Source organism: Rattus norvegicus, chromosome 1 (genome assembly GCF_036323735.1).
Source record: "Rattus norvegicus strain BN/NHsdMcwi chromosome 1, GRCr8, whole genome shotgun sequence".
Lineage (NCBI taxonomy): Eukaryota > Metazoa > Chordata > Mammalia > Rodentia > Muridae > Rattus > Rattus norvegicus.
This window is the reverse complement of record NC_086019.1, coordinates 59,014,643-59,038,387: the sequence shown is the minus strand read 5'-3', so window position 1 is coordinate 59,038,387 and position 23,745 is coordinate 59,014,643. Positions and strand designations below refer to the sequence as shown.

The 23,745-nt window shown below is 38.2% G+C and overlaps 1 pseudogene; it reads right to left on the bottom strand.

Annotated features, from left to right (window-relative positions):
• Positions 1-227: 227 nt before the first annotated feature.
• Positions 228-1,233, bottom strand: Fpr2-ps3 (formyl peptide receptor 2, pseudogene 3; annotated as a pseudogene).
• Positions 1,234-23,745: the final 22,512 nt, after the last annotated feature.

The following is a 23,745-nucleotide window of genomic DNA, read 5'->3' as shown; positions in this document are numbered from 1 at the left end:
TAGATGTCATTATTACGGTTGTAATCATGCACCACATGGCCAGCAAGTATTTATTTTATAATAAAATAATAATGTATGGTACTACTTTTTATTTGTATTAAATTTTTACAAACTGAAAGACAAAAATGATTTTAAAATTAACATTAAAAATATGATGCAAGGTAGCATGAGAGAGTGAGAATACAGTAGCATAGGAAGCATTCCACTGGACTTGCAGCTACCATTTTCTATAGTTCAGAATCTGCAGGACATGAAGAAAAATTGTTGCTTTTGCCAGTGTTCAGGACTGAGTCTTCTTGCAGGGTCCTTTCCAGACTGGCAGACAGGGAATGTATCAGTTTCTCTTTAAATTCTTGACCAAGGAAGACATAGAGTATTGGGTTGAGACAACTGTTGAAAGAGGCCAGTGTGCTTTCTGGGTTCAACAATATGTGAATGCTATTCAGTGTCTCCTTATTCCATATATTACTTAAAAGAATAATTAATTAAAAAGGGAACTAACACATAAAGAAGGAAATTGCTACAGCAGTGAGAACACGTAAGGGATGGCTGGAATTCAGAAAATCTTTTCTGCAAATCTTGACAGCCATGAGACCGTAGCAGATGGCAATGACGGACATGGGTAGGCTGAAGCCAATAATAAAACTGATGATTCCTATAGCTGTGCTCACAATAATTGACACCTTTAATTGCTCCTCAGGGTTGCAACCACAGATTCAAAGTTGCATATAAAGTACACTTCACCTCTTGGATCTCTCATTGCAGTCAAGAAGAGAAAATGTGGCAAAGTAAGCAGCAGAGAAAGAATCGCTAGACCCACAGTTCTGTGATTTTGAGCCCATACTGGGTGCAGGACACAAGTACTACGATCCATGGCAATGAGAGTGATTAGAAAGCACTTGTGAAAAGGTTTATATGTACAATGCTGTGAGGAAATTTTAAAAGGGACCATCCAAAAAGCCATTTTCCTTTCATGACCATTGAGATGATATGTATTGGTAAAGTAGCCATGAAAGAGAAGTCACCCAAAGCCAGGTTCAGATAACAGATGGTAGTAACAGTGTGTGCCATTCAGAACCCAGTCACCCAAATCACAAGCCCATTACCTAGCACACCAAGGACAAAGGTTATCGAGAGGACTACCACTGAGAGGATCCATAGAACTGTAGAGGTGGTAGAATTATAAAACACCACTTCTGATCCATTCAGAGGGATGGAGAAGTTGGCTTCCATTTCCTCAGCATCTTAAATATTTCAACATTGACTGTTACACAGATGTGGCTCCAATATCCACCATGCTTACTCAGATTCCACATTACCCTCCATATCAGGGTAACTATTTTAAGTGTAAAGGATGAAAACTACTTCTCTGTTGAAACTTCCATATTGAAATCATATTTACATACACTGCCAGAGAGAATTATTACTTCACATATTTATTATGAATAGGATCACATGAGTCTATGCTATACCACTGATATTGAACAGGAAATACAAAGTTGGCATTCCTGAGTTTACAAGGAATAACACAGAAGTGACTGATGATATTATCCCTTGATCAAGGATTTGAATATATCTTTTTCCTCACAGAATAAAATACAACTATGTGATGAACAGAATTTAAGTTATTTTTTGCAAAAAAGAATAAGGGATGGGGAGGGTTATTGGAGTATGTTTACTCAAGATTATAGATGATGTCCTTTTTGTTCTAGCTGTGATGTTCTTACTACAGTTGTGACACATTTCTATGCCTGTGTCTTTTTCACTTGAATATCCTTCTAGGCACATACTGTTATAAAAACACCTTGTGCCCTGGAAATCACATGGTGGCTCACAACCATCTGTAATGGGATCTGAAGCTCTCTTCTGGTGTCTGAAGACAGCGACAGTGTATTCATATACACCGAATAAACAAAAACACATTGTGCATGTAGACTATAATAATATCCTTGTAATTTTAACCTACCCAATGATTTTTGTTACTTTTTATATTGAGAATTTTCCAAGAAATTTTTAAGATTATTTTGTGCATGCTGCATTTATAGTGGTAATTTTTTGTTACCTTTGTAATAACATAGCATATAGTCTTTCTTTATGTGTCCGTGTGTGACTGTGTGTCTAGTGTGTCTGCTGAGTGTATGCTTATGTCTGTGCACATTGGACTAATTAATGGCAGAGCTCAACTGGCATTCTTTAGGCACAAAACAGTTTGGAATTTTGAACAGACTTCTCTCACAGACCTGGAACGTACTGAGTAGGTCATCTAACCAGCCAGTGCACACAAGGTATTCCTCTATATTTGCCTCCCCAGAAAGGTGTCTGCAAGCAATGTTCCATCTTCACTTTCTAAGTTTTTTTATGTAAGGAAGACATTTTACAAGTGTGTTATGCACAGACCCATAGACTTCCTTTGTGTGGTATATCATTTTATTATCTGCTTGAGAGTTCCACAGGGCATGAATAAAATTAATGTTATAAGGGCACAGACCTTACATTAGTATTTCTGTGAAATACTAATGAAAACTCCAACACAAGGAAGTAAACCACACCTTCAGAAAAGCAAGAAAGTAATCTTACAACAAACCCAAAAGAATATAGGCATACAAACATAATTTTACCTCTAACAACAAAAGTAACAGGAAACATTCACTATTCCTTAATATCTCTTAATATCAATGCACTCAATTTCCCAATAAGAATAGACAAACAGACTGGACATGTAAACAGGACCCAGCATCTTGCTACATACAGGAAACAAACCTCAGTGACAAAGATAGATACTATCTAAGAGTAAAAGGCTCGGAAAATTGTTTCCAAGCAAATGGTCCCAAAAAACAAGCTGGAGTAGCCATTCTATTATCGAATATAACTGATTTTCAACCCAAATTTATCAAAAAAGATAAGAAAGAACACTTCATGCTCATCAAAGGAAAAATATAGCATGATGAACTATCAATTCTGAGCATCTATGCTCCAAATGCAAGGGAGCATTCATAAGAGAAATTTTATTAAGGCTCAAAGGATATATTGCTCCACACACAATAGTAGTAGGAGACTTCAACGCCCCACTCTCATCCATAGACAGATCATGGAATCAGAATCTAAAAAAAGAGATACATTGAAACTAAAAGCTGTTATGAAACAAATGAATTTGACAGACATCTATAGAACATTTCATCCTAAACAAACTTCTTCTCAGCACCTCATGGTACCTTCTCAAAAATTGACCATTATAGATATCAGGAGATTAAAATAATCCCATGCATCCTATCTGATCACCATGGACTAAGGCTGTTCTTCAGTGAAAACAAAAACAACAATAAGTCTTCATACACATGGAAGCTAAACAATGCTCCACTCAATAAAAACTTGGTCAAGCAAGGAGGGAAAGAAGAAATTAAAGACTTTTTAGGATTTAATGAAAATGAAGGCACAACATACCCAAACTTATAAGATCAATAAAAGCAGTGCTTAGTGGATAACTTATAGCTATGAGTGCCTCCAAAAAGAAATCGGAAAGATCATACACTAAACATCTTCACAGCACACTGGAAAGCTCTATAACAAAAGGAAGCAAATTCACTTGAGAGGAGTAGACAGCAATAAATAATCAAACTCAGAGCTGAAATCAACCATGTAGAAACAAAAAGAATATGCAAAGAATCAACAAAACCAGGACCTAGTTCTTTGAGAAAAATCAACAAAATAAATAAATCCTTAGCTATACTGGCCAGAAGGCAAACAGAGAGTATCTAAATTAACAATATCAGAAATGAAAAGGAAGACCGAGCAAGAGAAACTGAGGAAATTTTTAAAATTATTAGATCTTTTCAGAACCCAGATGTCCTTCAACAGTTAAATGGATACAGAAAATGTGGTACATCTACACAATGGAGTACTACTCAGCTATCAAAAACAGTGATGTCATGAAATTCATAGGCAAATGGATTGAACTAAAAAATATCATCCTGAATGAAGTAACCCAATCACACAAAAGTTCACGCTTTTTGTATGTACTCACTGATCAGTGGATATTAACCCAAAATCTCGAATTACCCAAGATACAATCCACAGATCACATGGAGCTCAAGAAGAAGGATGACCAAGGTACATGCCCTTCTCTCCTTCTTAAAAGGGGGAACAAAAATATCTGTAAGAGGGGACATGGAGGCAAAGTTTGGAGCAGAGGCTGAAGTAACAACCATTAAGAGCCTTCCCCACATGTGGTCCAGATATATACAGCCACCAAAACTAGATAGCATTGATGAAGCTAAGAAGTACATGCTGACAGGAACCAGATATAGATGTCTCCTGAGAGACACAGCCAGAGTATGTCAAATACAGAGGCAAATGCAAGCATCAAACCACTGAACTGAGAACAGGACCCCCTTTTTGGGAATTAGAGGAAGCATTGAAAGAGGTGAAGGTGCTAGCAACCCCATGGGAACAACAGTGTCAAGCTACCAGAGCTCCCAGGGTGTAAAACACTACCCAAAATATGAGATATCAAGGAACTAAACTTTGATATCAATTACTTTTATTTTGACGGAATGTTCAAACAATAGTATTTGAAATGATTGAGTTTATGAAAGTTATAGTACTTAGTTTATTATACAAAAAGTTTTCATTTTCTGCTAGTTTAGCTAATTAAAAATTTAGTGAAGTATATGGATCTGGGTTTTGGCTATAATTTTGGCAACATTCTTGAATTATAACAAGGTTATTATGTGCTTTTACAGAAGATATTGAATATTGAAAATAGGTAACTGCTTACACAAGAGATGTGTGTGAAGAGATAAGTTGTTAATGCAATGAGATTTACTTTGTGTTTCTATCAACAGTTCTGAAGTCCTGATACTTACACTGTGATTTGGCTATCCATAGCAGATAAAACAATAGAAACTCCAAAGAAGAGTGTCTATCTGTGTGGGTAAGGTGTGTTTCTTCTATGCATCAAAATTATGGATTGTATTTGTATATCCAGTCTGTTGACCTATGCCTTTTTATTGGGGAATTGAGTCCATTGATGTTGAAGGCTATTAAAGACTAATGATTGTTAGTTCCTGTTATTTTTCTTGTTAGAGGTGGTATTATGTGTGTATTTGTGTGATTCTCTTCTGTAGGTTCTGTTGTAAGATGATTAATTTCTTGTGTTTTTATTGGTGGAGTTACCCAAGATATATTGGAGTTCTCCTTCTAGGATCTTCTGTAGGCATGGATTAATAGAAAGATAATTTCAATTTGGTGTTGTCGTCGAATATCTTAGTTTTTTCATCTATGGTGATTGAGAGCTTTCCTGGTTATACTAGCCTGCATTGGCACATGTGTTCTCTTAGGCTCTTCATTATATTTGTGCAAGGTATTCTGGCTTTTAGATTCTCTCTTGAGAAATTTGGTGCAATTCTGATAGGTCTACATTTATGTGCTACTTGGCTCTTTTTCATCACAGCTTTTATGCTTTCATCCCAAAGAAAATGAAATAATCACATATAGCAGAAGGAGGGAGCTAATTGGAAGAAGGAAAAGAGAGGGGAAGTTGAACAGGATCAAATATAGGACTAAACACGAGATAAACCCAGAGGGTCAGGTGAGTGATGGAAATATAGAGCTGCAGGGAGTGGAGGGAGGGGAAAAATCCTAGAAATTCTCAAAGACCAGGCAGTTGAGAATCTCCCAGGACTCAACCAGGATGGCCTTAAGTGAAATGCCCAACAGTCGGGAGATGGGACCCGAAGTGACCACATCCAGTATATAGACAAGGCCCCCAGGAGAGGAATAGGTGTCATCAATCTACTTTGAAAATTTTGGACCCATTACTGTTCCTTTATAAAAGAAATGGAGGGACAAAAAATGTAGCAGTCAGAAGGAGAAGCCATTCAGGGATCGATTAAGTGGGTGAGCACCAAACCATGACATTTTTAGAGATGCAATGCTGTCATACAGAGAGAACCCTGGCATGGCTGTCCTATGAGATAATCTACCAGCATCTGAGTAAGGCAGCTACAGATACATACAGCTAACATTGTACTGATGTCAGGGACCCCTATAGAAGAGTTAAGAAAGCAGCTGAAAGAGATGGCAACACCAGAGTAAGACCAACAAGAGCACATAATTGGGACCCCTGGGAACACCTGTGGCACCTAGCACATATGTAGGAGAGGATGGCTGAGTTTGGCCTCGGTGGAAGAGGATATACTTTATCTTTTAGAGACTTGATACCCTATGAAAGAGAAGTTTGTGAGGTAAGGTGGGAGTAGGTAGATGAGGGGGTTGGGTGGTGAGGGGTGGGTTGGATTGGATGAGGCATGGGGGATGGGGCAAGGGATTGTGGGTTGGGGGCAGATCCCTCTCAGAGGCAATGGTGTGTGGGGATGGGCTGAAAAAATCTTGGAGAGCAAACCAGAAAGGATCCAACACTTGTAATAATTGAAACAATAATTTTAACAATGTTAAATAAATGAAACAATTTTAAAAGCATGGTGTCTGAAGGTAAAGGAATAGAGAAAGCAAGGCTTGTGGTATGTCCAGTGACTTTCTTCTTCAACTAATTGAAATGTAGAAAACTTGAACTCAATGCAGTGTAGAATACTCAAAAGGATATAGGATGGTGTAAGAAATGTACAGGGTCAATCATGAAGCTGCAAATCATTGTCGAGAAGTAAGAAAATTAAAATGATTTAAATTTACTTTTTTTGCTGTTTTTGTTTACACAGTCTCATGATGTGTCAACTAGCCTCAAACTTTTTGTTCCTCAGTTTAGGCAGAACTACTGATCTGCTCTCAAGATACAAGCAATGTCAGTACTTTTGGTTTAAAAGAGATATAATTTCACAATATTATTCAATATGGTGGTCACTTTTTCAAAACTCCATAATGACAGGATCCTTCTTTCTAACTGCTCCCAGAGTTGACCCAGTCCCATAGCTCTCTGTGCCAAGGTCCCATGCAGGAGAGAGCTGGACCCTCAGAAAAGCCTGAGAGCACAGAGAAGACCACCACTTCTGCTCACATTCCCAGCCCAAGAGGATTCTGCCTAGAGCCTTCTGGAAACAGGAACCAAGGAGCAGTCAGGGACAGGATGCATCTGATCTCTGCTTGTGCCCAGGATTGAAATCCAGTCAGCAGGAGCACTGACACACCTGAGAGCAGATGTAAGACCAACAATTCTGTTCTGGAGGACCTAGCTGGAGCCTTCAGGACACAGAAACCCAGGAGCAGTCTGGGAGAAGATCATCCAATTTCTGCACACTCCTGGAGCTGTCCCAGTCCATGGAGGTAGGAAATCTAGGAAAATGATCAGTAGTCATAGATACAAGCATCACCAACAGAATACAAGAGATAGACGAGAGAATCTCAGGGGAAGAAGATACCAAAGAAAACATTGACAAAATAGTGAAAGAAAATGTAAAACACAAAAAACTCCTAAGCCAGAAAAAATCCAGGAAACCCAGGACACAATGAGAAGGTGAATGCTAAGGATAAAAGTTATAGAAGAGAGACTGTTTCCCAATATAAAGGGCCAGAAAATATTTTCAAAAAAATTATAGAAGAAAATACCACTAACCTAGAGAAAGAGATGCCCATAAACATACAAGAAGCCTACAGAACCCCAAGTAGATTGGACCAAAAAACAAATTCCTCTCATCACATAAAAGTCAAAACACCAAATGCACAAAACTGAGAAAGAATATTGAAAGAGTAAAGGGAAAATATCAAGTAACATGTGAAGGCAGACCACCAATATACTTCTCAACAGAGACTATGAAAGCCAGAAGTTCCTGGCCATATATAATACAGACCCTAAGAGAACACAAATGCCAGCACAGGCTACTATATCCAGCAAAATTCTCAATTAACATAAATGGAGAGACAAAGGTATTCCACGACAAAACCAAATTTACACAATATCTTTCCACAAATCTAGCCCTACAAAGGATAATAGATGCAAAACTCCAACACAAGGAGGGAAACTACACCCTAGGAAAAGAAAGAAAGTAATCTTGCAACAAACCAAAAATAAGAGAGCCACACAAACATAATTCAACCTCTAAAAAAATAGGAGAAACAATAATCATTGGTTCCTGATATTTCTCAACGTTAATTGTTGTAAAAATAAAATATTAAAAAACAGTAAGGTTGCATTTTATCCCCACACCAGCCACTCCACACTCCCTTACACTTAAATCTACACATGAAAGAGCACACAATACAATAACCTTTGACCCAATTGATAATATATAATTGCCCACCTAAACATACAAAACCCTATACACATCCATCCCTTAAAAACATTTGTAACAACCTGTAACGGTACAGTGTGGAATCTTAACATCACTTGCCATGTTGTCTACCAGTTACTCTCTCTCCTCTCTGTCTCTTCCTCTTCCTGTTCCAATCTCCTCCTCTTCATTCAAATTTTTCTCCCGCCCATCCTTCCTTCTCATCCAATGACAGGCCTCCTTCTATCTTGAACCTGCCCTCAGCTGTAATTTACAAATTAAATAAGGAGAAAGTTCAGGTTTAGTCACCTGAGTCCTGAGTACTTAACTACACAGCCGTCCTTGGGGCAATGAGATTAGCATCAAAATACAGATAACTCCAGGCCAAACCACAACAATTAATGTAATCAATTTCCCAATAAAATGACATAGACTAACAGACTGTATATTTAAAGATAACCCAGCATATTGTTGCATAATGGAAACACACTTCAGTGACATAAACCGACACTACCTTAGAGTAAAAGGTATGAGAACAGTTTCCAAGCAAATAATCCAAAGAAACAAGCCAGAGTAACCATTCTAATATAAAAAATGACTTTAAACCAAAAGATAACAAAAAAGATAAGGTTGGGCACTTCATATTCATTAAAGGAAAAATCCACCAAGATTAACTCTCATTCCTGAATATGTATGCTCCAAATGCAATGACAACCACATTCATAAAAGAAACCTTACTAAAGCTCAAAACACAGAGTGCATCTCACACAATAATAGTGGGAGTTTTCAACAACCCACTCTCAGTAATGGACAGATCAGAGACAGAAACTAAACAGAGTTATAGGAAACTAAAAGAAGATAGGAACTAAATGGTTTCAAAGATATTTATAGAGTATTTCATCTTAAATTAAAGAATATACCTTCTTCTCAGTACTTCATGGTACCTGCTCCAAAACTGATCTTATAATTGGTCACAAAACAGACCTTAACAGATACAAGAAGATTTAAATAATCCCAGGCATCCTGTCAGATCACCAGAGACTAAGGCTGGTCTTCAATAAAAACAAAAATGACAGTAAGTCCACATACAAGTGGAAATTGAACAACACATTACTGAAAAATAACTTGGACAAGGAAGAAATAGATATTAAAGACATTTTAGAATTTGAGGAGAATAAAGTCACAACATATCCAAACTTACTAGACACAATGAAAGTACTGCTAAGAGGAAAACTCATAGCTCTGAGTGCCTGCAAAATTAAACTGAGGAAAGCATACATTATCAGCTTGACAGCACAACGAAATGCTCTAGATTAGAAAGAAGCAAATAGACATAAGAGGAGTAGATGGCAGGAAATAATCAAAATCAGTGTTGAAATCAACCAAGTAGAAACAAAAAAGGACTATGCAAAGAATCAATAAAACCAGGACATGGTCTGTTGAGAAAATAAACAAGACAGATAAACCCTTAGCCAGATAAACCAGAGAGCATAGAGATAGTACCCAAATTAACAAAATAATTTCTGAATACAAAGAGAGACATAAAAACGGAATATGAGGAAATTCAAAAAATCATCAGATCCTACTACAGAAGCTTACTTATATCAACAAAACTGGAAAATCTGGAAGAAATGGACAATTTTCTAGACAGAGACCAAGTTAAATCAGGATCAGATACACTATAACTCCTAAAGAAATAGTTAAGAAATAAAGTTTCATAGATGTGAAAAACAAAGTTTCAAAAACAAGGTTCTGAAAAATACATCTGACGTCAGAATGCCTAGTGGTATGACAAACTTGTGACCTTTCTAAGAAACCAACATCTGACATCAGGTTGCCGAATGATATGACAAAGTTTTGGTGATCAAGATGTCAGTCAGAAATATGAAGCTAAGTTAAAACAAAATAATAACTGTTCTCAGAAAGACTCCCTACCCCTCCCTGTGGTAAATTCTGAAAACAACCATAAGATATCCTCTTGACCCTGCCCAAACACCCAGTTTTTCCCCTCACCTCCCTAAGTAATTTTGCAATTAGCACTTTCCCAAGGATTTTCCAAGGCCAGATGAAAGGCTGGATGAAGAAAGTGACTAACTAAGCTAAGAACTATTGAGCAAGATAGTCAATACCTGAAAAGATCCTTTGTCCTGTGTTCCACCTGTGTTCCACCTGTGAGAATAAGCCAACTAGACCTGTTGCTGAGGTCTGCCTTCTGTAAACAATAAAATATGTATGCTTTTTGAGTTCAGGGTTGCTTCTCCCTGCGTGGATGAGAAATCCCACATACATGACAAACCTCTTGCCATTGCATCGATCTATTTGTCAAGCTGTGTTCTGTGGGTTGCACACCTGAGCTAAGACCACCTCCGGGGTGTTACAACAATAGAAGCAGTTATTAAAAGACTCCCAACCAAAAAAAACCTCAGGTCAAGTTGAGTTTAGTGCAGGAATCAATCAGACTTTCATAGAAGACATAATACCAACAATCTCTAAATGATTCCACAAAATAAAATCAGAAGGAAGAGTACCCAATTCCTTCTATAAATGCACAATTACACTTATATCTAAACCACACAAAGGCCCAACAAATAAAGGGAACCTCAGACCAATTTCCCTTATGATTATTGATGAAAAAATATTCAGTGAAATTCTTGTGAAGGAAATCCAGGAAAACATCAAATGGAACATCCATCCTAATCAAGTAGGATTCATTCCACGGATGCAGGGACAGTTATACATGCAGAATTCCAAGAATGGAATGCACATATTAGCAAACTCAAAGAAAAAAATACATGATCATCTCATTGGATTCTGAGAAAGCAATTGACAAAATTCAATTGTGCGTCATGTTAAAAGCCTTGGAAAGATCAGGAATTCGAGGGCCATACTTAAACAGTAAAAGTAATATACAGCAATCTAGTAGATAACATCAAACTAAAGGGAAAGAAACTTGAAGCAATCCCACTAAAATCAGGGACTAGACAAGGCTACCTACTGTCTCCCTAGTCATTCAATTTAGTATTCAAATTCCTACCCAGAGCAATCAGACAACAAAAGGAGGTCAAAGGGATCCAAATTGAAAAGGAAGAAGTCAAAATATCACTATTTGCATATTTGATATGATAGTATACTTGCGACCCCCAAAGTACCACCAGAGAAATATTAAGCCTGATAAAAAACTTCAGCAATTGGCTGGACATACAATTTACTCAAACAAGTCAGTAACCATCCTCTACTCAAAGTATAAACCAGCTGAGAAAATAATTAGGGAAATGACACCATTAAAAATAGTAGCAAATAACATAAAATATTTCAGTATGACTCTAACCAAGACAAGTGAATGATACTTAGGATTAGAACATCAAGTCTCTGAAGAAAGAAATTGTAAAAGACTTCAAAAGATGGAAAGACCTCCCATGTTCATGGATTGGCAGCATTAATATAGTAAAAATGGTCATTTTGCCAAAAGCTATCTATATATTCAGTGCAATTCCCATCAAAATTCCAACTCAATTTTTCATAGAGTTAGAAAGAGATATTTGCAAATTAATTTGGAATAAAAAAACCCAGGATAGTGAAAACTATACTCAACAATAAAAGGACTTCTTGGGGAATTGCCATCACTGACCTCAAGCAGTATTACAGAGCAATAGTCATAAAAACTGTACCTTATTGGTACAGAGACAGGCAGATAGATCAGTGGAACAGAATTGCAGACCCAGAAATGAACCCACACAACTATGATCACTTGATCTTGGACAAAGGAGCTAAGACTATCCAGTGGAATAAAAGATAGCATTTTCAACAAATGGTGCTGGATGTACTGGAGGTCAGCATATAGAAGAATGCAAATAGATGCATTCTTATCATCCTGCACAAAGCTTGAGTCCAAGTGGATCAAGGACCTCCACATAAAACCAAATACACTTAAACTAATAGAAGAAAATGTGGGGGAGAATTTCAAACACATGGGCACTGGAGAAAATTTCCTGAAAATAACACCAATGGTTTATGCTCTAAGATCAAGAAACCACAAATGGTCCCCTGAGCTCCAGACACCACCCGGACTTGAAGGGACCTGATCAACAGTTCTCTGCACCCAAATCCCTTGAGAGGGAGAGTTAAACCTTCAGAGGGGCAGACATGCCTGGGAAGCCAGAAGAGACTACACTCTGCCCACATTTCTGACTCCAGAGGAAAACACCTAATGCCATCTGGGACCCCAGTGCATGGGGGCTCCCAGAAAAGGTAGCACAGGCCCTCCTGGTTGCCGCCCTCATGGAGAGCTCAAAAGCAAGACCCCACGAGCCAACTTGACATGGGAGCAGAGGTAAGATCAACTTTTCTGCTCCAAGCGACCTGCATGGTCGACTCAGGACACAGGCCAACAGGAACAGCTGAAGACCAGTAGACAGGAAACACTACATGCCCGAAAGCAGAACACTCTGTTCCCATAAGTGGCTGAAAGAAAACAGGAAAACGGGTCTACAGCACTCCTGACACACAGGCCTATAGGACGGTCTAGCCACTGTCAGAAATAGCAGAACAAAGTAAGACCACAGACAATCTGATGGCGAAAGGGAAACGCAGGAACCCAGGGAACAGAAACCAGGACTACATGGCATCATCGGAGCCCAATTCTCCCACCGAAGCAAACACTGAATATCCACACACACCAGAAAAGCAAGACCTAGATTTAAAATAATATTTGATCATGATGCTGGAGGACTTCAAGAAAGACATGAACAACTCCCTTAGAGAAACACAGGAAAACGTAAATAAAAAAGTAGAAGCCTATAGACAGGAATCACAAAAATCCCTGAAAGAATTCCAGGAAAACACAATCAAACAGTTGAAGGAATTAAAAATGGAAACAGAAGCAATGAAGAAAGAACACAGGGAAACAACCCAGGATATAGAAAACCAAAGGAAGAGACAAGGAGCCGTAGATACAAGCATCACCAACAGAATACAAGAGATAGAAGAGAGAATCTCAGGAGCAGAAGATTCCATAGAAAGCAACGACACAACTGTCATGGAAAAAGGTACTGGTCCAAAACATACAGGAAATCCAGGACCCAATGAGAAGATCAAACCTAAGGATAATAGGTATAGAAGAGAGTGAAGACTCCCAGCTCAAAGGACCAGTAAATATCTTCAACAAAATCATAGAAGAAAACTTCCCCAACCTAAAGGAAGAGATGCCCATAAGCATACAAGAAGCCTACAGAACTCCAAATAGATTGGACCAGAAAAGAAACTCCTCCCGTCACATAATCGTCAAAATACCAAATACACAAAATAAAGAATATTAAAAGCAGTAAGGGAAAACGGTAAAGTAACATGTAAAGGCAGACCTATCAGAATCACACCAGACTTCTCGTCAGAGACTATAAAAGCCAGAAGATCCTGGACAGATGTCATACAGACCCTAAGAGAACACAAATGCCATCTCATGTTACTGTATCCTGCAAATCTCTCAATTAACATAGATGAAGAAACCAAGATATTACATGACAAAACTAAATTTACACAATATATTTCTACAAATCCAGCCCTACAAAGGATAATAAATGGTAAAGGAGGCAACATAAGGAGGCAAGCTACACCCTAGAAAAAGCAAGAAACTAATAGCCTTGGCAACAAAACAAAGAGAAGAAAAGTACACAAACATAACCTCACATCGAGATATGAATATAACAGGAAGCAATAATCACTATTCCTTAATATCTCTCAACATCAATGGTCTCACCACCCCAATAAAAGACATAGATCAACAAACCGGGTATGGAGTGAGGACGCTGCATTCTGTTGCCTACAGGAAACACACCTCAGAGAAGAAGACAGGAACTACCTCAGAGTGAAAGGCTGGAAAACAACTTTCCAAGCAAATGGTCGGTAGAAGCAAGCATTCTACTATCCAAAAAAAAAAAAAAATCGATTTTCAACTAAAAGTCATCAAAAAAGATAAGAAAGGACACTTCATATTCATCAAAGGAAAAATCCAACAAAATGAACTCTCAATTCTAAGTATCTATGCTCCAAATACAAGGGCACCTCCATACATAAAAGAAACCATACTAAAGCTCAAAACACACATTGTACCTCACACAATAATAGTAGGAGATTTCAACACCCCACTCTCATCAGTGGACAGGTCATGGAAACAGAAATTAAAGAGAGACATAGAAAGACTAAGAGAAGTCATGAACCCAATCAACTTAACAGATATTTATAGAACATTCTATCCTAAAGCAAGAGGATATACCGTCTTCTTACCACCTCATGGAACTTTCTCCAAAATTGACCATATAATTAGTCATAAACCAGGCGTGCTATCAGATCACCACGACATAAAGCTGGTCTTCAATAACAATAAGGGAAAAACGCTCACATATACATGGAAGTTGAACAATGCTCTACTCAATGATAACCTGGACAAGGAAGAAATAAAGAAAGAAATTAAAAACTTCTTGGAATTTAATGAAATTGAAGGTACAGCATACCCAAACTTATGGGACACAATGAAAGCTGTGCTAAGAGGAAAACTCATAGCTCTGAGTGCCAGCAGAAAGAAACAGGAGAGAGCATATGTCACCAGCTTGACAGCACACCTAAAATCTCTAGAAGAAAAAGAAGCAAATAGACCCAGGAGGAGTAGAAGGCAGGAAATAATCAAACTCAGAGCTAAAATCAACCCAGAAAAAAAAAGGATGACAGAAAGAATCAACCGAACCAAAAGTTAGTTCTTTGAGAAACTCAACAAGATAGATAAACCCTTAGCCAGACTAACGAGAAGACACAGAGAGTGTGTACACATTAACAAAATCAGAAATGAAAAGGGAGACATAACTACAGAATCAGAGGAAATTCAAGAAATCATCAGATCCTACTACAAAAGCCTATATTCAACAAAACTTGAATATCTGCAGTAAATGAACAGTTTCCTAGACAGACACAAGGTACGAAAGCTAAATCAGGAACAGATAAACCATTTAAACAACCCCATAACTCCTAATGAAATAGAAGCAGTCATTAAAGGTCTCCCAACCAAAAAGAGCCCAGGTCCAGATGGGTTCAGTGCAGAATTCTATCAGACCTTCATAGAAGACCTCATACCAATACTATCTAAACTATTCCACAAAATTGAAACTGATGGAGCACTACCGAATTCCTTCTATGAAGCCACAATTACTTTTATACCTAAACAACACAAAGATCCAACAAAGAAAGAGAACTTCAGACCAATTTCCCTTATCAATATCGACACAAAAAATACTGAATAAAATTCTGGGAAACCGAATCCAAGAGCACGTCAAAACAATCATCCACCATGATCAAGTAGGCTTCATCCCAGGCATGCAGGGATTGTTTAATATATGGAAAACCATCAACGTGATCCATTATATAAACAAACCAAAAGAACAAAACCACATGATCATTTCATTAGATGCTGAGAAAACATTTGAAAAAATTCAACACCCCTTCATGATAAAAGCCCTGGAAAGAAAAGGAATTCAAGGCCCATACCTAAACATAGTAAAAGCCATGTAGAGCAAACCAGTTGCTAACATTAAACTAAATGGAGAGAAACTTGAAACAACCCCACTAAAATCAGGGACTAGACAAGGCTGCCCACTCTCTCCCTACTTATTCAATATAGTTCTTGAAGTTCTAACCAGAACAATCAGACAAGAAAAAGAGATCAAATGGATACAGATTGGTAAAGAAGAAGTCAAAATATCACTATTTGCAGATGATAGGATAGTATATTTAAGTGATCCCAAAAGTTCCACCAGACAACTTCTAAAGCTGATAAACAACTTCAGCAAATGGGCTGTGTGTAATATTAACTCAAATAAATCAGTAGCCTGCCTCTAAACAAAAGAGAAACAAGCCAAGAAAGAAATTAGGGAAACGGTACCATTCATAATAGTCCCAAATAATATAAAATACCTCAGTGTGAAAAAGAAATTGGGGAAACGACACCCTTCATAATAGACCCAAATAATATAAAGTACTTCGGTGTGACTTTAACCAAACAAGTAAAAGATCAGTACAATAAGAACTTCAAGCCTCTGAAGAAAGAAATTGAAGAAGACCTCAGAAGATGGAAAGATCTTCCATGCTCATGGATTGGTCGGATTAATATAGTAAAATGACCATTTTACCAAAAGCGATCTACAGATTCAATGCAATCCCCATCAAAATACCAATACATTTCTTCAAAGAGTTAGTCAGAACAATTTGTAAATTCATCTGGAATAACAAAAAACCCAGGATAGCTAAAACTATCCTCAACAATAAAAGGACTTCAGGGGGAATCACTATCCCTGAACTCAAGCAGTATCACAGAGCAATAGTGATAAAAACTGCATGGTATTGGTACAGAGACAGACAGATAGACCAATGGAATAGAATTGAAGATGCAGAAATGAACCCACACACCTATGGGCACTTGATTTTTGACAAAGGAGCCAAAACCATCCAATGGAAAAAAGATAGCATTTTCAGCAAATGGTGCTGGTTCAACTGGAGGGCAACATGTAGAAGAATGCAGATTGATCCATGATTATCACCCTGTACAAAGCTTAAGTCCAAGTGGATCAAGGACCTCCACATCAAACCAGATACACTCAAACTAATAGAAGAAAAACTAGGGCAGCATCTTGAAAACATGAGCACTGGAAAAAATTTCCTGAACAAAACACCAATGGCTTATGCTCAAAGATGAAGAATCGACAAATGGGATCTCATAAAACTGCAAAGCTTCTGTAAGGCAAAGGACACTGTGGTTAGGACAAAACAGCAACCAACAGATTGGGAAAAGATCTTTATCAATCCTACAACAGATAGAGGCCTTATATCCAAAATACACAAAGAACTCAAGAAGTTAGACCGCAGGGAGACAAATAACCCTATTAAAAAGTGGGGTTCAGAGCTAAACAAAGAATTCACAGCTGAGGAATGCCGAATGGCTGAGAAACACCTAAAGAAATGTTCAACATGTTTAGTCATAAGGGAAATGCAAATCAAAACAACCCTAAGATTTCACCTCACAGCAGTGAGAATGGCTATGATCAAAAACTCAGGTGACAGCAAATGCTGGTGAGGATGTGGAGAAAGAGGAACACTCCTCCATTGTTGGTGGGATTGCAGACTGGTACAACCATCCTGGAAATCAGACTGGAGGTTCCTCAGAAAATTGGACATTGAACAGCCTGAGGATCCAGCTATACCCCTCTTGGGCATATACCCAAAAGATGCCCCAACTTGTAACAAGGACACATGCTCCACTATGTTCATAGCAGCCTTATTTATAATATCCAGAAGCTGGAAAGAACCCAGATGCCCTTCAACAGAGGAATGGATACAGAAAATGTGGTACATCTACACAATGGAATATTACTCAGCTATCAAAAACAATGACTTTATGAAATTCGTAGGCAAATGGTTGGTACTGGAAAATATCATCCTGAGTGAGGTAACCCAATCACAGAAAAACACACATTGTATGCACTCATTGATTAGTGGCTATTAGCCCAAATGCTTGAAATACCCTAGATACCTAGAACACATGAACTCAAGACAGATGATCAAAATGTGAATACTTCACTCCTTCTTTAAAAGGGGAACAAGAATACCCTTTACAGTGAATAGAGAGGCAAAGATTAAAACAGACAGAGAAGGAACACCCATTCAGAGCCTGCCCCACATGTCCCATACATATACAGCCACCCAATTAGACACGATGGATGAAGCAAAGAAGTGCAGGCTGACACAGCCGGATGTAGATCTCTCCTGAGAGACACAGCCAGAATACAGCAAATACAGAGTCAATGCCGGCAGCAAACCACTGAACTGAGAACAGGACCCCCGTTGAAGGAATCAGAGAAAGAACTGGAAGAGCTTGAAGGAACTCGAGACCCCATATGTACAACAATGCCAAGCAACCAGAGCTTCCAGGGACTAAGCCACTACCTAAAGACTATACATGGACTTACCTTGGACTCTGACCACATAGGTAGCATTGAATATCCTAGTAAGATCACCAGTGTAAGGGGAAGCCCTGGGTCCTGCTAAGCCTGAACCACCAGTGAACGTGATTGTTGTGGGTAGGGAGGCAATAGGGGGAGGATGGGGAGGGGAACACCCATAAAGAAGGGGAGGGGGAGGGGTTATGGGGATATTGACCCAGAAACCGGGAAATGGAATAACACTCAAAATGTAAATAAGAAATATTCAAGTTAATAAAAAAATTTGAAAAAAAGAAAAATAAAGCATAAAATTGAGAATAGGAATTATAATTACAATAATTATTAAAGAAGGAACATAAAATTGAGAATATATATGTATATATATATAATGCATTTTTAAAAACACTGATGGCTAACATAGCACTGTTTTATAGGATAATTATAAAATATTAGCATTGAGTATATGTATTTTCTTACATACAACATTAATGTGATAGTGATAAAAATAAGTCATAGGACAGTTCAAGTTCCTAGGAGTTTAGTCGGTAATGAAGAGTTGAAGAGTGATAGACACGCCATTCCACGGAACTGTAAGCATACCTTACACCAGGGAGAGCAGAAGTATCAGTACCAAGGCAGTTGGCCTTTATTGAGGAGTCTTGAATATCAGTACTTATTGTCAGTTTCTTTCATGAGGAGAAAATGAAAATAATAAGAGGTGAATAGAAAATCTTTATGTCAGAACATCTTTTAAGTCAAGACCCAGTGACTACTTCATACCACCTCCAATTTTTTTGTTTCTGAGTCAACAATCTATAAGTAGTAAGTAACATTAAGGGATGTTTTGTGAACCAAAAAAATCATATGATAATATTATAGTACCATATCTGCTGCTAACCAGGTCCTCAAGAGCAAACTTTGTACACTGAAATCTATTCCTCAGTATTTTGAAAATTAACTTTTTTGAAGGGCTATTATGGACAAAGAAAGTTAAAAGAAAGCATTAGGATAAACTGATATCAGCATGCCATACCCATATAAACAAATAGCCAACAGATACCAAGATTTGCCAGCAAGGCTCCACAGACTAGAGGAGTATGTGGACATATTTGTCCTCATGGCTTCTGAAATAACCTACCTGAATAATACCTCCCTGAGAAGTAAAATTACATCCTTTCATTATCCTATTCTACTCTATGTTGCTGTTATAACAGGCCCAGGGAATTAAAGTAGGGTCCAAGCCTGTGGATTTTTCTATGTTCTATAGAGTGGTGATCTAGAAAAATTCTATATTACACTAATTAGTATCATATAGGAAAATATTTTTTTAATTTTCAGTTATTTGACAGCTCATTAAACAAAACCATCATTAAAAATAAAAGTATGATTACAAGAAAAAAAATACCTCGGTGTGATTTTAACCAAGGAAGTAAAAGATCTGTAAAATAAGAACTTCAAGCCTCTGAAGAAAGAAATTGAAGAAGACCTCAGAAGATGGAAAGATCTCCCATGCTCATGGATTTGCAGGATTAATATAGTAAAAATGGCCATTTTACCAAAAGTGATCTACAGATTCAATGCAATCCCCATACAAATACCTATCCAATTCTTCAGAGAGTTAGACAGAACAATTTGCAAATTCATCTGGAATAACAAAAAACCCAGGATAGCTAAAACTATCCTCAACAATAAAAGAACTTCAGGGGGAATCAATATCCCTGAACTCAAGCAGTATTATAGAGCAGTAGTGATAAAAACTGCATGGTATCGGTACAGAGACAGATAGATAGACCAGTGGAATAGAATTGAAGACCCAGAAATGAACCCACACACCTGTGGTCACTTGATTTTTGACAAAGGAGCCAAAACCATCCAATGGAAAAAAGATAGCGTTTTCAGGAAATCATGCTGGTTCAACTGGAGGTCAACATGTAGAAGAATGCAGATCGATCTATGCTTTAACCCCGTACAAAGCTTAAGTTCAAGTGGATCAAGGACCTCCACATCAAACCAGATACACTCAAACTAATAAAAGAAAAAGTGGGGAAGCATCTCGAACACATGGGCACTGGAGAAAATTTCTTGAACAGAACACCAATGGCTTATGCTCAAAGATCAAGAATCGACAAATGGGATCTCATAAAACTGCAAAGCTCTTGTAAGGCAAAGGACACTTTTTTGAGGACAAAACGACAACCAACAGATTGGGAAAAGATCTTTATCAATCCTACAACAGATAGAGGCCTTATATCCAAAATATACAAAGAGCCCAAGAAGTTAGACCACAGGGAGACAAATAACCCTATTAAAAATGGGGTTCAGAGCTAAACAAAGAATTCACAGCTGAGGAATGCCGAATGGCTGAGAAACACCTAAAGAAATGTTCAACATGTTTAGTCATAAGGGAAATGCAAATCAAAACAACCCTAAGATTTCACCTCACAGCAGTGAGAATGGCTATGATCAAAAACTCAGGTGACAGCAAATGCTGGTGAGGATGTAGAGAAAGAGGAACACTCCTCCATTGTTGGTGGGATTGCAGACTGGTACAACCATCCTGGAAATCAGTCTGGAGGTTCCTCAGAAAACTGGACATTGAACTGCCTGAGGATCCAGCTATACCTCTCTTGGGCATATACCCAAAAGATGCCCCAACTTGTAACAAGGACACATGCTCCACTATGTTCATAGCAGCCTTATTTATAATATCCAGAAGCTGGAAAGAACCCAGATGCCCTTCAACAGAGGAATGGATACAGAAAATGTGGTACATCTACACAATGGAATATTACTCAGCTATCAAAAACAATGACTTTATGAAATTCGTAGGCAAATGGTTGGTACTGGAAAATATCATCCTGAGTGAGGTAACCCAATCACAGAAAAACATACATGGTATGCACTCATTGATAAGTGGATATTAGCCCAAATGCTTGAATTGCCCTAGATGCACAGAACACACGAAACTCAAGAGGGATGAGCTAAATGTGAATGGTTTACTCCTTCTTTAAAAGGGGAACAAGAATAACCTTGGGAAGGAATAGGGAGGCAAAGTTAAGAACAGAGGCAGAAGGAACACCCACTTAGGAGTTCTGCCCCACATGTGGCCCATACATATACAGCCAGCAATCTAGATAAGATGGATGAAGCAAAGAAGTGCAGGCCGACAGGAACCGGATGTAAATTTCTCCCAAGAGACACAGTCTAGAATACAGCAAATACATAGGCGAATGCCAGCAGCAAACCACTGAACTGAGAATGGGACCCCCGTTGAAGGAATCAGAGAAGGGACTGGAAGAGCTTGAAGGAGCTCGAGACCCCATATGAACAACAATGCAAGCAACCAGAGCTTCCAGTCACTAAATCACTACCCAAAGTCTATACATGGACTGACCCTGGGCTCCAATCTTATAGGTAGCAATGAATAGCCTAGTAAGAGCACCAGTGGAAGGGGAAGCCCTTGGTTCTGCCAAGACTGAACCCCCAGTGAACGTGATTGTTGGGGGGAGGGCAGTAATGGGGGGAGGGTGGGGAGGGGAATGCCCATATAGAACGGGAGGGTGAGAGGTTAAGGGGATGTTGGCCCGGCCAAGGGAGTAACAATCGAAATGTTAATAAGAAATACTCAAGTTAATAAAGGTTTAAAAAAAGAATCCACAAATGGCACCTCATAAAACTGCAAATCTTCTGTAAGACAAAGGTCACTGCTATTAGGAAAAAATCAGCAACCAACTGATTGGGAAAATTCTTTAGCAATCCTAAATCTGATAGAGAGATAACATCCAGAATATTCAAAGAACTCAAGAAATTAGACCGCAGAGACCATAATACCCTATTATAAACTGGGGCCAGAACTAAACAAAGAATTTTCTGCTGAGGAATATTGAATGGCTGCGAAGTACCTAAAGAAATGTTCAACATCCTTCTTCATCAGGGAAACGCAAAACCAAACAACCTTGAAATTCCACCTCACACCAGTCAGAATGGCTAAGATCAAAAACTCAGGTGACAGCTGATGCTAGTGAGGATGTAGAGAAAAAGAATGGTCCTCCATTTTTGGTGGCATTGCAAACTGGTACAATTCCTCTGGATGTCAGTTTGAAAGTTCCTCAGAAAATTGGACATTGCACTACCTGAGGAACCAGCTATATCTCTCCTGGTTACATACCCATAAGATGTTCCACCATACAATAAAGACACATGTACCACTCTGTTCATGGAAGCCTTACTTATGTTAGCCAGAAGCTAGAAATAGCCCACATACCCTCAACAGAGAAATGGATACAGAAAATGTGGTACATCTACACAAAAATACTACTCAGCTATCAAAAACAATGACTTCATGAAATTATTAGGCAAATTGATTGAAGTAGGAAATATCCTGTATGAGGTAACACAATCACAGGAAAATACCCATGGTATGCACTCACTGTTAAGTGTATATTAGCCCAAAAGCTGGAATTACCCAAGACACAATCACAGACCACAGGAAACTCAAGCAGAAGGACAAAGTGTGGATGCTTCAGTCCTTCTTAAAAGGGGGGACAAAACTATTCATAGGAGGGGATATGGAGACAAAGTTTAAAGCAGAGTCTGAAAGAATGGCCATTCAGAGCTGGTCCCACCTTGGGATACAGCGCATATATATATATATTCAACCAAAACAAGCTAATATCTATGAATCCAAGAAGTACATGATGACAGGAGCCTGATATAGCTGTCTCCTGTAGACTCTGCCAGAGCTTGACAAATATGGAGGCAAATGCTAGCAGCAAACCATTGAACTGAGAATGGGGTTCCCATTGGAGGAATTAGAGAAAGGAATGAAGGAGCTGAAGGGACTTGTAACCCAATAAAAAAGCAATACCAACCAACCAGAGCTCCCAGAGAGTTATGGGACTCTATAAATGGTTTATCTGATTCTGATTTAACTTTGGTACCTGATATCTGTCTAGAAAATTGTCCATTTCCTCAAGATTTTCTAGTTTTGTAGTAGGATATAATATTTTTTAATCTCCTCAGTTTCTGTTGCTTTGTCTCCCTTTTCATTTCTGATTTTGTTAATTTGTCTACTATCTCTCTACCCTCTAGTTAATCTGCTTAAGGGTTAATCTATCTTGTATATTTTCTCAAAGAGCCACATTCTTGTGTTTTTTGATTCTTTGTATAGTTTTTTTTTTTGTTTGTTTGTCTTGATTTTAGGTCTCAGGTTGATTATTCCCTACCCATTACTCTTCTTGAGTGAATTTGCTTCTTTTTAGTCTGGAGTGTTCAGATGTGCTGTCAACCAGTTAATATACGCTCTCTCCAATTTCTTTTGGGAGGCCTCAGAGCTATGAGTTTTCCTCTTAACACTGCTTTCATTGTGTACCATTATTTTGGGTATGTTGTCCCATCATTTCCCTTAAATTCTTTTGTACCCTTTCTTATCTTTTTGATAAGTTTTGGTTGAAAGTCCATTTTATTTGTTATTGCAATGGCTACTCAAGCTTTTTTCTTGAGGCCATTTGCTTGGAAGATTTTTTTCCCAGACTTTTACTCTGAGGTAG